The sequence below is a fragment of the Canis lupus genome, chromosome 6 (genome assembly GCF_011100685.1).
Source record: "Canis lupus familiaris isolate Mischka breed German Shepherd chromosome 6, alternate assembly UU_Cfam_GSD_1.0, whole genome shotgun sequence".
Lineage (NCBI taxonomy): Eukaryota > Metazoa > Chordata > Mammalia > Carnivora > Canidae > Canis > Canis lupus.
Window position 1 is genome coordinate 30,251,291 of NC_049227.1, and position 13,754 is coordinate 30,265,044.

At 44.7% G+C, this 13,754-nt stretch overlaps 1 protein-coding gene and 1 long non-coding RNA gene across 6 annotated transcripts in view; both read right to left on the reverse strand.

The window, feature by feature from the left end:
* Nucleotides 1–11,470, reverse strand: part of LOC106558935 — a 65,165-nt gene extending 53,695 nt beyond the window's left edge. For 3 of the 4 annotated variants that reach the window (XR_005360907.1, XR_005360905.1, XR_005360908.1), the window contains exons 1-4: nt 11,273–11,470; nt 11,116–11,189; nt 10,543–10,587; nt 5,407–5,528 (exon numbers count right to left, since the gene is read on the reverse strand). This is a non-coding gene — a long non-coding RNA (uncharacterized LOC106558935). The remainder of the gene's footprint in view (nt 1–5,406; nt 5,529–10,542; nt 10,588–11,115; nt 11,190–11,272) is intronic. The other variant, XR_005360906.1, reaches the window with a different exon arrangement.
* SHISA9 (shisa family member 9) overlaps nt 1–13,754 on the reverse strand; it is a 287,615-nt gene that overhangs the window by 170,802 nt on the left and 103,059 nt on the right. The gene's annotated exons all lie outside the window — the stretch shown is intronic.

A 13,754-nucleotide genomic window follows, 5' to 3' on the forward strand; every position in this document is an offset into this window, starting at 1 on the left:
GTCATACCGGTTATTAAAATACAGAAACATGTCCACATTTGTTGGTAATAGCCACTGCCCTGAGAACCCTAAATATCCACTGGATTATCCAAATGCTACACTCCTCCTTCAAAGTCCCCTGAACCCTTGTCTCAATCCAGAAACAAAAAGGTCAAGCCAGGCAGGTGGTTAAAGGTTGAGGGGCATGGACAAGATCTTGTTGGCTAGATGGTGCTTATGTCATAATATGTGTTAAATATTCTTGATATGACCCCTGGACCTACATCAGAATTCCCAGGGAGCTCGTAGTTAAAATCACAGATTCTGAAGTCCTATCACATACTGAATTAGAATCTGTGGAGTTGAAGCCCAGGAATTGGTATTTTATCAAGCTTCCTCAACAAGCCTCAATTACTCTAAAATTTGAGAACTGCTAACCTAGACACTGCTTCGACATTTTGCTAACATGAGAAGAAACTGGTTTGTGCAGTTGTTTGATCTGATCTGCACTTTTAAAACTTGATCAGAGCCATAGAACCCTTCCTTTAAATAACTTGTTCATCGGGATTTCAGAACACAAAATAATCAGAATACAGCAACACGTAGTGTCGTATTTTGCAAGCCCAAGCCTCAGGATGGCTGCTGAGGGTAGATGGTGTACCACAGAAATTGTATCTGGGGTTACCTGACCTTGACAAGGAACAGAGCGCAGCCTAAAAGAGGAGGGCAGGACATTAGATGTGGGGGCGGGGCCAGGCAGGTTGCAAAGCTTGATGACAGTAGAACAGGGAGTCAGAGACTGGCCAAGCCCAAGGGGGAAGCCAAAGGCAGGCATCCTAAATCTGGATCAGCCATGGGCTGATAATGATATTAGAGCCCAAGGCACAAAGAGGGATCGGGTGTCGGACAGAGAGAGGCAAACAGGAGATCAAGTTGGCCAAAAAGGCAGGCTCCATTTGGCCAGGGAGGAAATGGTAAAGAAAGGGGGTGCTTTTGAGAGAGCAGCACTGCTCCTGTGGACAGCGTTGCTGTTCCAATGGAGTACCATCATCGAAACATCACACCCAGCTATGAGCTGTTGAGAGGAAAAGATGTACGTATCAATGCTGTACCAATGCTCTATCCTGGGTACTTGCATAGAACGTGCCCTCAACAACACAGTATCTGTTGACTGGATGGATGGATGATGGATGATGGATGGATGGATGGATGGATGGATGGATAAACAGATGGATGAAGGGCTTATGTCTGCTACAAGACCCCTGTTACTCACTTACTTGGAAGCAAAGGTATATATTTCTAGGTTGGATGGTCCCTGTAAGTGAGATTCAGGATTCCACACTTACTCCCCACGACAAGTGGTAGAAAAATCAGGCTGGCTCTAGAAAAGGTACTTGTGAAGTTCAGTGGGGCAGCTTAAGACAAGCAATGTTTGCTACTGACTCTCGAAATCATATGTTTAGTATTCACTTGTGCCAAAAAGCTACCTCTAAGAGTCCTCAGACCTTAGCATGATACAAAGAAGTAAAAGAAGCTTTTCTTTACTGAGCGACTCTTCCCTATTTTTAATTCAAAAATCCTATGGGGATGTTTTATGCATCAGACACTGTGTAAGGCACTGATGATAGAGCAGGGAAAAAAATAGGCCAGATCCCTCTCTCTTGAAGTTTATATTCTAATGAGGGAGTCAGGCCATAAACATGAAAACATGCAAATGAATGAGATCATTTGGAATGTGATCAACGCTATAAAAAAAATTTAAACAGGCAGTTGCAAAAGAAAGAAACTGGCAGGGCAGGAAGTTTTTTAGAAAGGGAGACCATTTGTAGAAGTGGCATTTGAGCTGAAATATGAATGACAAGGAGATGGTCATGCAAACAAACAGTAGAGAGAATAGCACCTCAGGCCATGGGAACAAGCGTAAAAGCACCCGGGTGGGAAGAAGAGTCATGCGTTTGAGGAACGAGAAGAGGCCAGTGTGTTTGTAACTGAGTAGTAAAGGCACAGGGAGGTGTCGATGAGCAAGACAGGGAGGCAGAGACCAGATGACGCATGCCTTGCAGGGCATAATGAGGAATTTGCAGGTGGATGGTCTGATTTGTGTTTTGAAGGACAACTCTGACGGCCCTGTGGAGAACAGGCTGTGAAGGGAGCAAGGGTGGAATCGGGAAACCAAGTAGGAGGCTATGGCAGGTTACCAGCAGGGAGATGATGGTGGCCTGGACCAGACAGTGCCAAGAAGCGAAGAGATGCAGGACATATCATGCAGATGGAGTGGACAAGACCCGGGAAGGAGGGGGGAGATTCAAGGAGACCAACCACTGAGGGGGAAGCTGAGAAATGGCTTCAGATTCCCACTTTGTCAGATAAGAAAACTGAGGTCCAGGTCACATAGCTGGACATCGTCAGGGCCAAATTATGAAATCAGGTCTGTGTGGTCCCAGAGCCCGCCATGTTCTTGCCTGTCAGCCCTCTTTCTATGGAGCTTTTGTGCTTACGGTCACTGCCAAAGAACAGGTGTGTGGGATTAGCGCATATTCCCTCTACACCAACTGCTCCTCATTTGGGGACGAGAAATGAACCTCACACTAGTTAATGCCACACTGCTTATTGATTTAGGCAAATGCTTGGCAGCTCCAATTCATCTTCCAAAGGGTAATGTAATAAGGGCCTGCATTATACTGTAGCTTTTTCTGGGCTCTAAAAACGCTACCCTCCTTAGTCTGGCAACCTCCTCTATGAGTTATGGAAATAAACAAACTCATGGCATGGACACATTAGTCAGGAATGTCTTTTCCATATAAAGAAGCCAGAGTCAGGAGCATGAAAAGAGCAGGAGGTGAAGGTTCCTGAATAGATGGATGACCTTGTCAAGTCACTTAACCTCTCTGAGCATCAAGTTTCCCTTCTGAAAAATGGGGTAATAACCCTGTGCTGTCAATCTCAGAAAGCTCAAGTAGAAATATGTAAGACATTGTATGTCAAAGTCATTTGTAAACTGAAACAGGTAAATGACAATTAATATTATCAACTTTTTTACTCCAAAATGAGGGAACAAGTTAGAGCCATTGAGTGAGTCGATAAAAATTTACTGAACCTCTATTATATGCAGATGCTAGTAATTCAGTGTGGGTAACACAGGTATGACATGTGGTCTCCACCTCTCTGGAGCTTATAATCTAGCCAGGATGAGAAAACTCACAATGATCACATCAGCAAATATATGATTTCACATTGTTTGTATATGTGTTTAAAGAAACATGCAGGATGATTCTAAGGCTCAGAGAAGAGTTAGTCATGAGACGGGAAACTATGGGAAAGGATGAGGGAATTCCAGCTAGTAGGAATAGAACATACAAAGGCCCTGAGGCAGAAAGAGTATGGTACACACTGGGGAACCCTACTTCCCTTGCCCTCCCTCCCCAAAACAACACAGTAGCTGGAACAATGTCAACAAGAGTGGGGCCCTAAAACGATTATCCTAGGTGTTCCAAAGGAAATGGGGAAAAGGAAGAGAAATGGAGCAAAGGGCAAACCATAGAATGATTAAACAGATCCACATATTACCAAGTACAAGTTTTAATAAGGGATTGGAAAGGGATACCATGGGAGCACAAAGAAGGGATCTCTAATTCAGCTGGAAGGTAATGGAGGAGAGAGATGAGGAAGACCCTGGGAGAAGCTGCTTGGGGGATATTTAGGAGTTAGAGAGATAGTTGAGGAAGGAAAAGGGATCCCAGTAGAAGGAACCATGCGGGCAAAATACCGCACAGCGTGATGCATTCAGGGGCCTGCAAACAGTTCAGAAGGGGGAGGAACAAGGGTGCATAGGGATAAGGAAGGATACTGGTGAAGTATTCAGGGCCCTGATTTTGAATGACACCTGATGTTTGTGAAAGGCTTTGCATGAGGAGGTTCCATTTGGGAGAATGTTTCATACATTTGATAGAAGGGAGTGAAAAAGATCTGATACACATGTACAGAGCTCTAGGATTAAGCTGAGGAAAGGCTGGAAGTGGGAAGACTCAGAAGGCTACTTCTGAAGTTCAGGCAAGAGATGGATGTGGAACACAGGGATGACAGTGTGAACTGGAGGAGATGCTTACATGCCAGGATCCCAGGTTTGAGCTCCCAGCTTGGGCCTTTGCCCAATCTCCAATGATAAGGGTTCATCTCTGCCCCATGCTCTCATCCAGCAGCCTTCCCAGAACCTCAGCCTTTGAGACTCTCTTAGCTACGGCTTGCCTCCTCCCTTGCTGCTGCCCACCCCCCAATCTTGGTCAGATGCTCTACAAAACCAACTCTGCCGATGCATGTTATGTAACACTGTTGTTTCTATCTTATGAGAACTCAGGGAGAAAAAAACGTCTGCCTGACAAGTAATTTCGTATGTAAAAAACAATCTGCCAGAGGCTAGGGGAAATGTACCTGTGGTTCCTCCACAAGCTGGCAGGTACACCTGCTTGCCTGATGACTACCCTGCCTTCAGACACCCTGGAAGCAGCGCTTGATTATACGAGAAGCAAGAATGCCCTTTCCCCTTTCAGGAAGCATCTTAAAGTTTAACCTGTGTGTGTGTGTGTGTGTGTGTGTGTGTGTGTGTGTATGATCATTCCTCACTTTCCTTTCCCCTATAAAACTGCACTAAGGAAAATGCTTCACTTCTCAACTGCAAAGTGAGGATAATACTAGTGGCTGTTGAGAATAAAATGAAATAATGCATATAAATAGGGTCTTACATGATACTTGGCACGTAGTAGGCATTCATTAAAGGGTATTTTGAACTGCCTTTTAGTAAGTGCTTAACTCTCTTGCCAGGCTCTGTGCTAACAGCTTTACCTGCATTAGATCTTTGAAAGCTGAAGTGCTGTCCGTGGTTCTGAATTATCTTGGGCAGCATCGGGGGAGGGGGTGCTTTTTCCCCCCTAATTTCCAGAAGCTGGTTTTATGCCATACCATTCACCATCTCCTAAGAATTCCTAACCATCTGACTTTCAAAAAGACATAAAGACATAATTTTAGATCTTTCTGAAAGTCAACACTATTGGGTATAATTTATGTACAATTGAATGCACTTATTTTAATTGTACATTTTGATGGCTTTTGACAAATTTAGATGCTGGTTTAACTAACCATCACCACTATGAAGATATAGAACATCTCCATCACCCTCAAAAGCCCCCTTGGGCCCCATATGAATAAATCCCATGCCCTCAGCCACAGAAAACACACTGACTTGCCTTGAGTCATATAGATTGATTTGTCAGTTCTAGACTTTATGTTATTGGAATTACATAGTATGTATTCATTTATATCCACCTTCTTCCCCTCCACACGATTTTTTTTGGAATTCATCCATATGAATGCATATATCAGTAGTTAACTAATTTTCATTGTTAACTAACATCTCACAATTGGTTTACTTACCTATTCACCTATAGATGGATTTGGGGGTTGCTTCCAGTTTAGAACTATCATGAATATGGCTGCTATGAACATCACTGTAAAGTCTTTGCATAGATGTGTTTACATGTATCTTGAGTAAATACCTAGAAGTGCAATTGATGAGTCATATGTCAGTGCAGATTTAACTTTACAAAAGAACTACCAAATTCTTTTCTGTCGTAACCTTTTACCCCTGCCATGTATGAGAATTCTAGTGGCCTCCACGTTTTTGTCATCACTTGTGATATTGTCACTCTATTTAATGTAGCCATTCTAATGGGTGATAGATTATTACAGTTTTAATTTGCATTTCCCTGGTGACTAATGATGTTGAGCACCTTTTCATGAGCTGACCAACCATTTGTATATCTTCTTTGGTGAACTGTCTGTTCAAATTTTTGCTCCTTTAAGTATGGTTTTAACGCCAACAACAAATCCAAGATCTTTATGGTAGAAGCTATTAAAACAGAGTTACAGGAAGACATAATCAACCTCAGGATGACACAATGCGTGAGAATGTCCCCCCCCCCCTTCATTCTGAATTATGGAGCTCTTTGGACTAATAGCTAGGGAATTATCTGTCTTGTTATTTCAAACTAACCCCTTACTAGCTCATTGGCCCTAAGTAAGTCACTTATTTCTTTAATTCCCATCTCAGTTGTCTACAAAGTGTAACCTACCTAAATGCAGTGGAAAGACAAAAGCCAGTGTACATAAAGTGTCTGTTGCATAATACATACTCATATACGGAGCTCTTAGTTCTCTCCCAAATATATCAATGATGTGTTAGCACAATAATGCTACTTTAAAAGTCACCGCTGCACCCAAAATACTGAGATTAAAAAAAAAAAAAGCATTTGTTGAGCTCCCAAGTCTATGATCAGTGGCTGAGGCTAGGATCATCCAGTAGATCTTCTGGTCTCAGCTCAGCTCATGGACACATCAGGACCTGGTGACTGTTGGCTAATCTGTGAAAACCTCAGATGGGGTTATTGGGGGGTGTCAGCTATACTTCAGGTGTCTGTTATCCTCTGATAGGCCTGTTTGGGCATGTTTTCTGGGCAATGGTAGAGAAGCAAGAAGCATAAGTAGAAACACATGGGGTCTCCTCAGCTCTAAGCTCAGAACCGGTATATAGTTGCTTCTATCAATATACTATCAGTCAAAGCAAATCACAGGCCAGGCCAAATTCAAGAGGCTGCGGAGATAATTATACTTCTTTGTGAGGGCAACTGCAAAGTCATACGGAGAAGAGTGTGTATACTGGGAGGGCTGTAGAATTGGGTCTGTCATGACAATCTGCAACGCAAAACAATCTCCAAGTGGACCAAAATGATAAACTTAAATTACTTTCCTGCTCTCATATCTCACTAATTCCGGACGGAGGCTGAATATCTATGATCCAATTTCCCTCATCCCAGAAAAAAGAATGTCCCAACGACCTGACTTCTATAAGATATGAGTCAGCGCTGCTGTTCATTAGCAAGTCTAGCAGGGCCAGGAGGTGAAAGAGAAGCTGAGAAATCGGGTCATTCGTGTAAAGACGTGTTGGTGGTGCTCACTGCCTCTACCCCCACCAACTCCTCTGTGGTCCCCTCTATCCTGTTAAATGGACTAGAGATCCCTAGGAATCAAGCAAACTACTCCTTTGCTTGTGGGATGCGATGGTTTCTGGCCTCAGACAAAGGTATCCTAATGAGAATCCTCCACTTTATCAAAAATGGGCTAAGCCATCTTGGGCTTGAATCCTGAAAGCAGTAAAGGCAGGAGCAAGTGGAAAAGACCTGCCTTGCCATGAACTGGCCAACTCACACTGGCCATTCCTGTTGGTCTCACCATCTACAGACATAACAGTGGGCTCCTGGCATCTGTTTGTACGATAGAACAGCAACACCCCCACGCCTGAGTCAGGTCATTTGAATGCAAGTGGGCCCCTGATCCAAGCTGGGACAGAATCCTTCCTTTAGAATTTTGAATTGGATAGTCACTCCCTTCTGGTGGCTGGCTCTGTAAGAGTTTGGCAAGCGTGAGGTTGGCAGATTCTGTCCATGATAAAAATCATGTGAATCAGAAAAGCAAAGAAAGGAAGGTTTCAGGAAAGAAAAGAATGAAGCATTGAGTAGGAAAGAAAATGGAAATGGCTTCTAAATGCCTGGTTTGGTAACTTCTTACAATGGCATTGTGTTGTGTTTGCCTGTCCAATAGTCATTCTTCCTTATACAGGAAACTAATACTTGGAATTTTCTTTGGAGATACATTGTTTCCCCAGCCTTAGTGCCTATCATTTGCAGAAAAGCCGACTGCACCCTAATTTCAGGGCAGGGTGGGTCCCCAAAGCTGGGCCAAATAAGAGCATCATACTCTTCTGCCCACAATTATCATTTCAAGAGTGGAAATAGGACCCAATTAGAGCCAGCAAATCTCAGGATTTAGGCAGATGAAACTAGAAGGAAGAGTAGTCTCTCTTTCCCACTAGACTTGAAGCTGTATGGATGTGAGCCAGGAATTGCTGGCCACCATCTTGCCACCACTAGGATAAAGCCTGCCTGGAAACAGAGCCAACAGAGCAGAAGGCACAGCTGAGGGATAGAAAGAAGTCCCAGTGACATGGCATGGCTTGAGTTCCCTGATCCAGCTGTGACTGAAGCAAATCTGCAGACTTTTGAGGCACAAGCCAATATGCTTCTTTTTGTCTTAGCAAGTGTGAGTTGGGTTTTCTATTTTTTACAACCAAAGTTCATAACTACAACTTCCCTGAAGCCAAGTTCCATTCCTGTCCATCCCTGTAGAATTCTAGTAAGTCCCTCTTTTCTACCTATAAATGTTGAGTAGTTTCTTTTACTAACAATCAAGATTCACAATACGTGTCTTTCTACTTTCTAGCACCTGAGGATAAAAAGTGAGGAGGACACTGTGACATTCACTCTGTGCTATGCACTACCCCAGGCACTTCACTGTATATAGTTCTGCTCTAGCACAACACATGCATCCCTGAAAGTCACTGCGCCATGCAAAATCATGCAACAAAAATCACAGAGCTTATGGGGAAGTGAGGTTGGGGTTAAACACTCAGAAAGTTCACCAGTGACACATTTAGAAAAAAACAAAACAAAACAAAACAAAACAGGAACCTAAATGGTAGCACCATTTATACATAGTGGTTTTAAAATACATGCATCTGACAATAAATATGCCAATTTACCTTGGGAAAGACCTGAAATTGGCTTGTGGAGGTGTGTGCTGGAAGGGCTGCAGTATGAGTTGGGAAAGGGTAGGATTGACACTTGGCTATCCAAAATCAAATGGAAAGTTTTAACACCAAGTGTGGATGCATAGGGCTCTCAGTTCATCTGAGGGGTGTGCATGGGTGCATTTTGCACCATTCTACGTGGCTCAGTTTGGTTGAGTCTGGCAGTTATCTTCACGCGCCTATTGTTTCTCACTGATAAAACTGCACGTAAGCAAATGTGAGACCCACACAATATTCGAACTGTTCTCCTAATAGATTAACCGCACTGGAACAGATTCTTGTTGGGGGTGGGGGGAGGGGAGGATGAGTGTTGTAACAGAACTAGCTCATGGGAGCCTAAATCTTAACTTGTAACATAAATATGATTTCTCCCATTTTAAAAGTGAAGACACTGAGATTCAGAGAACCAGCAAGGTGGCTAAACTACAATCCAAACCCATATTTATCAGTCTGTAGCACTCACATGCTTTCCCTACTGGCATGCTTCACCTAAACACCACTATTTCCTTTGATACATGTCTAAGCTGCCCGACCCTTGGCTGTCAGGTCTCAGGAATTACACAAGTCTCTGCACTGAAATTTTAAAAACTCGGCACAGTATGTAGTGACTGCAAGATAAGGCTCAGTCTGTCTCAGTTATTCCATCTGTAAAATGGGTCAGGGTCCATTTGCTACCAACTCACATCACAGAAAAGGTCCAGTGGCTGAATACACCCTTGACAAGACAATAGCACTCATACAGCTCACAATACACCCTGGGGCCTCTTCACCCAAAGCACTCCATTTGACAGAGGAAGAAACTGAGGGCCAGAGAGAGCCAGGGACTCACCGAGGTTACTCAGGGAGACAGTTGGCAAGAGAAGGATTAAAATCTGAGACTGCGGGGACCCCTGAGTGGCTCAGCAGTTGAGCGTCTGCCTTTGGCCCAGGGGAAATCGAGTCCTGCATCAGGTTTCCTTCATGGACCTGGCTTCTCCCTCTGCCTCTGTCTCTGCCTCTCTCTTTCTGTGTCTCTCATGAACAAATAAATACAATCTCTTTTTCAAAAAAAATCTGAGGCTGTGGACCCCAAGGAAAAGTCATTTCCAATATGCCTAGAATAAGACCTACTGTAACCAAGGCGCGCAGTGGCACTTGATTTAGCCATTGTTTTCTCAAACGAGGTCCTCTCTGTCAACACAACAGAGCTACAGGAGTGGCCTGGAGGTATGTGCTCAGCCTTCCAAACCTTGTGGTTCTGCAAAGTCACTTGGCTGCACACAAACCCACAGCTCATTATTCTGACACTGAGTAATAGCCAATGCAAGGTGCCAGGCTAATCAATCACTCAACCAATATTTACTGAGAACTCCCCTGTCAGTGACTCCCTCTCTTTTTGCCACACAGGGGCCTTTGGGGATTCATGGCTCCCACTGCATTTCTCTCTATAAATGTTTTTATCGGGTTTGCCTATCCAGCAAACTGCATTTATTAAGGAATAATTAATTCTTTTCTATGATATTTTATTCAGCAGGCCCTCAAAGAGCTGCCAGTCAACACCCCTGGCCTGCAGGGGGTAAGTACCCCACACTGTAACACCAGACCAATGAGTGATGCCAGCCAAGAGCAAAAAACCAACAGGAGGGATCCCTGGGTGGCTCAGCAGTTTAGCACCACCTTCAGCCCAGGACCTGATCCTGGAGACCCAAGATGGAGTCCCATGTCGGGCTCCCGGCATGGAGTCCGCTTCTCCCTCCTGTGTCTCTGCCTCTCTCTCTCTCTCTCTCTCTCTCTCTCTCTCTCTCTCTCTCTCTCTATCATAAATAAATAGATTTTAAAAACAAAACAAAACAAGCAAGAAAAAAAAAAAACAGGATGTTTCAACTCACTCAGAGGGTCTGGATCTCAGGTTGGGTTCCCATCAGATGCAGGCCCTTGAAAGAATGTTTGGATGCAAGTTGTCTAGTTAGGGAGGAAAGCACTGACTGGGTGGTTAAAGAAAGGGGCGAAAGCTAATCCCCTGTGAAAGGGCGTCTTACTACCAGGAATCAGAGGCTCAGCCCTGTAGTGGGGGATGGGGAAGCGGAAGCGCTGCCAGATGCAGTCGAATGTGGCCCTGAGTCGTCCCACCCAGGAGAAGATGAGAAGGCTGGTACCCCTGGCCGGCGGAGGGCTCAGCACTTGTAGCCCACCGCGCATGCGCGAAGAGCACCCGGAGAAGGCGCTCGGGCAGGATGAGTGGCAGGTGCCTGTAGCAAGGATGCCATCCGTGTGTAGGGCGACGGGAGTGCCCGGGGCACCTGGCAGGGTCCCGAGACGTGCTACCCCCGATCGTAAACAGGAACTGTCAGTTCTTAAAAGAAATCTGAACGGGCAGAAGCAGTAATACTGGAGGACATTAAAGGCTGAACGGTGTGCCCGGAGTTCTGCCAACGCCCGATGTGAATGATCTCAATACTCACTGCGGGGTCGCGGGGCGGGAGGGCTGGCCCTTCCGCTTGCCTCAGAGGTACGTTAGCGGATTCCTAGAGAAGTCCTGTAAACCGCACGGGGTCACGGGGTCACGGGGAAGCCGCGCCAAGCCTCGAACCCACGTCAACGCCCCTGTCTTTCTACTACCTCACACCGGCGGCAGCCACGCCAGACACGAAGCAGAGGCAGATCTCTCTAATTCCGGAGGATGTTGGGGTCAGAAAGAGAGACAGGTACCCAGGAAGGTCACAGCCGGGCCAGGTCCACGCAGCCCACGGGCTCCTCCTCCTTCTGCCACCACCTCCGCCTCCACTGGCCGCTCCCGCACGCTCACGCGGTAGGTCTAAAGGCCTGACCCCACTTCCCGGATCTGGCACGTGATCCAGGCCTGACCAATCCGGGAATGCCATTACCATCCCCTGGACAGTGATTGGTTCAGCGGAAAGGGTCACATGACACAGCTAGCCCAATAACAATCCACGCTCTAATTTTAAATTATAAGAAGCTCTCTTCTCCTTGGGGTGGGGGCTTGGACCAGTAAGGACCATACCTGTTAGCACCTGGGGGAGAGGCAGTCTGACCATGAAGGCGCGTAGAGATGCACAGTGCCCAGAGACAGAGGCAGATTTTTAGAAAAAGAGACTCTATTGAGGTTTATGTATGTATATATTATTATATATTAGCTGTATATATATAATATAATTATATGTAATATATTATTATATATAATTTATAATATTATATATTATTGTATATTATATATAATATATTTTATATATGACTTATATGATTATATATTATTATATACTATATATGATTTATAATATACAGGAACTGTCAGTTATATAGTTATATATTTATAATGTTATATATTATTGTATATTACATATGACTTATATATCATATATAATTTGCATATAATAAAATGCACCCATGTTCAAAGCAGTACAATTCCACCAACCCCATCACGTGTACAGTAAGGTGACCATCATGACAATGAAGAAAGAGACCTCAGGAAGGTCTCTCCCACCTGTTTGAAGTCCGTTACTCCATCCCCACCCCGCCAGGCAAGCACTGATCCACTCTCCATGACTATAGTTTTACCCTCCGAGCATCCGAGCATAAATAGAATCGTACAGTATGCTTCTCTCACTGCACAGAATGTTTTTGAGACTCAACCATGTTTTTTTGCATGTATTAATATTCATTCCTTTTTATTGATGAGAATCATTCCATTGTGTGGATGTACCACAGTTGGTTTATTCACTCTCCTGTCGGACGTCTGGGTTGTTTCCAGTCTGGGGCTATTCTGAATAAAGCTTCTATGAATATTAGTGTAGATGCCTTTGTGTGGATGTAATTTTCAGTTCTCTTGGGTAAACACCAAGGAGTGGAATTTCTGAGTTGCATGCTCAGTGCTGAGGTTTAAGTTTCCTTTTATAAGAAACAAAAGGCAGAGTTTTAATAACCTCTTTTGATCTGCCAGCAATGATACACACCACATTTGCATTTGACAGAAGGTACCTGACAAAGAGGTCCTAGCTTTACAACTGCGGAGTTAAGCAGAGACCTGGCCATGCAGAGGGCAAGCATCTCAGGAAACTTCAGCCAACCCAGGGATTTGAAGAATCCGTTGTGCAGCAGGATTCGAGATGTTTTCTGCACAAGGGTGGTCAGTAATACCCTTAGTTCGATGTTAAGCAAGCTGCCGAGGCTCAGAGAGCTGAAATAACTCACCTGTGGTCACACAGCCCAGTAGTGAGAAAGGTGAGATTGGAAGCCAGGTGTGTCTACTCCAACCTTCTCTTGCTATAACACTGTACAGCCTCTCTTAGAAAATTCTGCCTCAGTTGTTCCAATCCCAGCACCGGTGGGAGTAGGGACTCCAAACCCTCTAATATTTATCTGCAGGACCAGCTCTTCTGCAGTGCCAAGTGGGCAAGGGTGCCAAAAGGGGTGTTGCCTCTGAACCAGCCAAACTCTGCCTCCATACCCCTGCCTCAGGAGGCTCCAGGCCAGCTGGGCTGTCCAGCACCTGAGTTCCGGCTGCCAAAGGAAGCAGGTGAACGCCAGGCTGGGGGAGGCCCAGGATGAGCAATGACAGCTTCTCTGTTGCAAAATAGATGTTCTGGCGTTGGCCTCTCCCCGCAGCTGCTAGTAAGAGGCTGCAAATGCTCCCTTTATCCTAGAAAGAGCACAGGCTCTGGAAACAGCAGACCTGTGTTCAATTTCTGTATGTGCTTGAGCCACTTGTTTACTTTCTCTGAGCTTCTATTTCCATCTTTAAGATGGAGATAACCAATCCACCAAGTATCCGTGAGGATTAACGGAACTGAGAAATGGAGAGCTTTGGCCCAGTTCCTGGCGCATGGTGGATGCCCTATTACTGCTCCTTTCTCCGTCCTCAGCCTCTTTCCTTGAATTTTAGGAGGTAAATCATATTCCATAGTGTGTTTTTTTATCCTCTTCCATCTTTCTGTTTTATCCCATTCTGGGGTAGGTCAGATAACAACCCCTCCAAAACACTGTCCAAGTCCTAATCCCCAGAACTGTGAATGTGACCTTATTTAGAAAAATGGTCTTTGCAGATGTAATCCAATTAAGGATCTCAAGATGAGATCATCCTGGA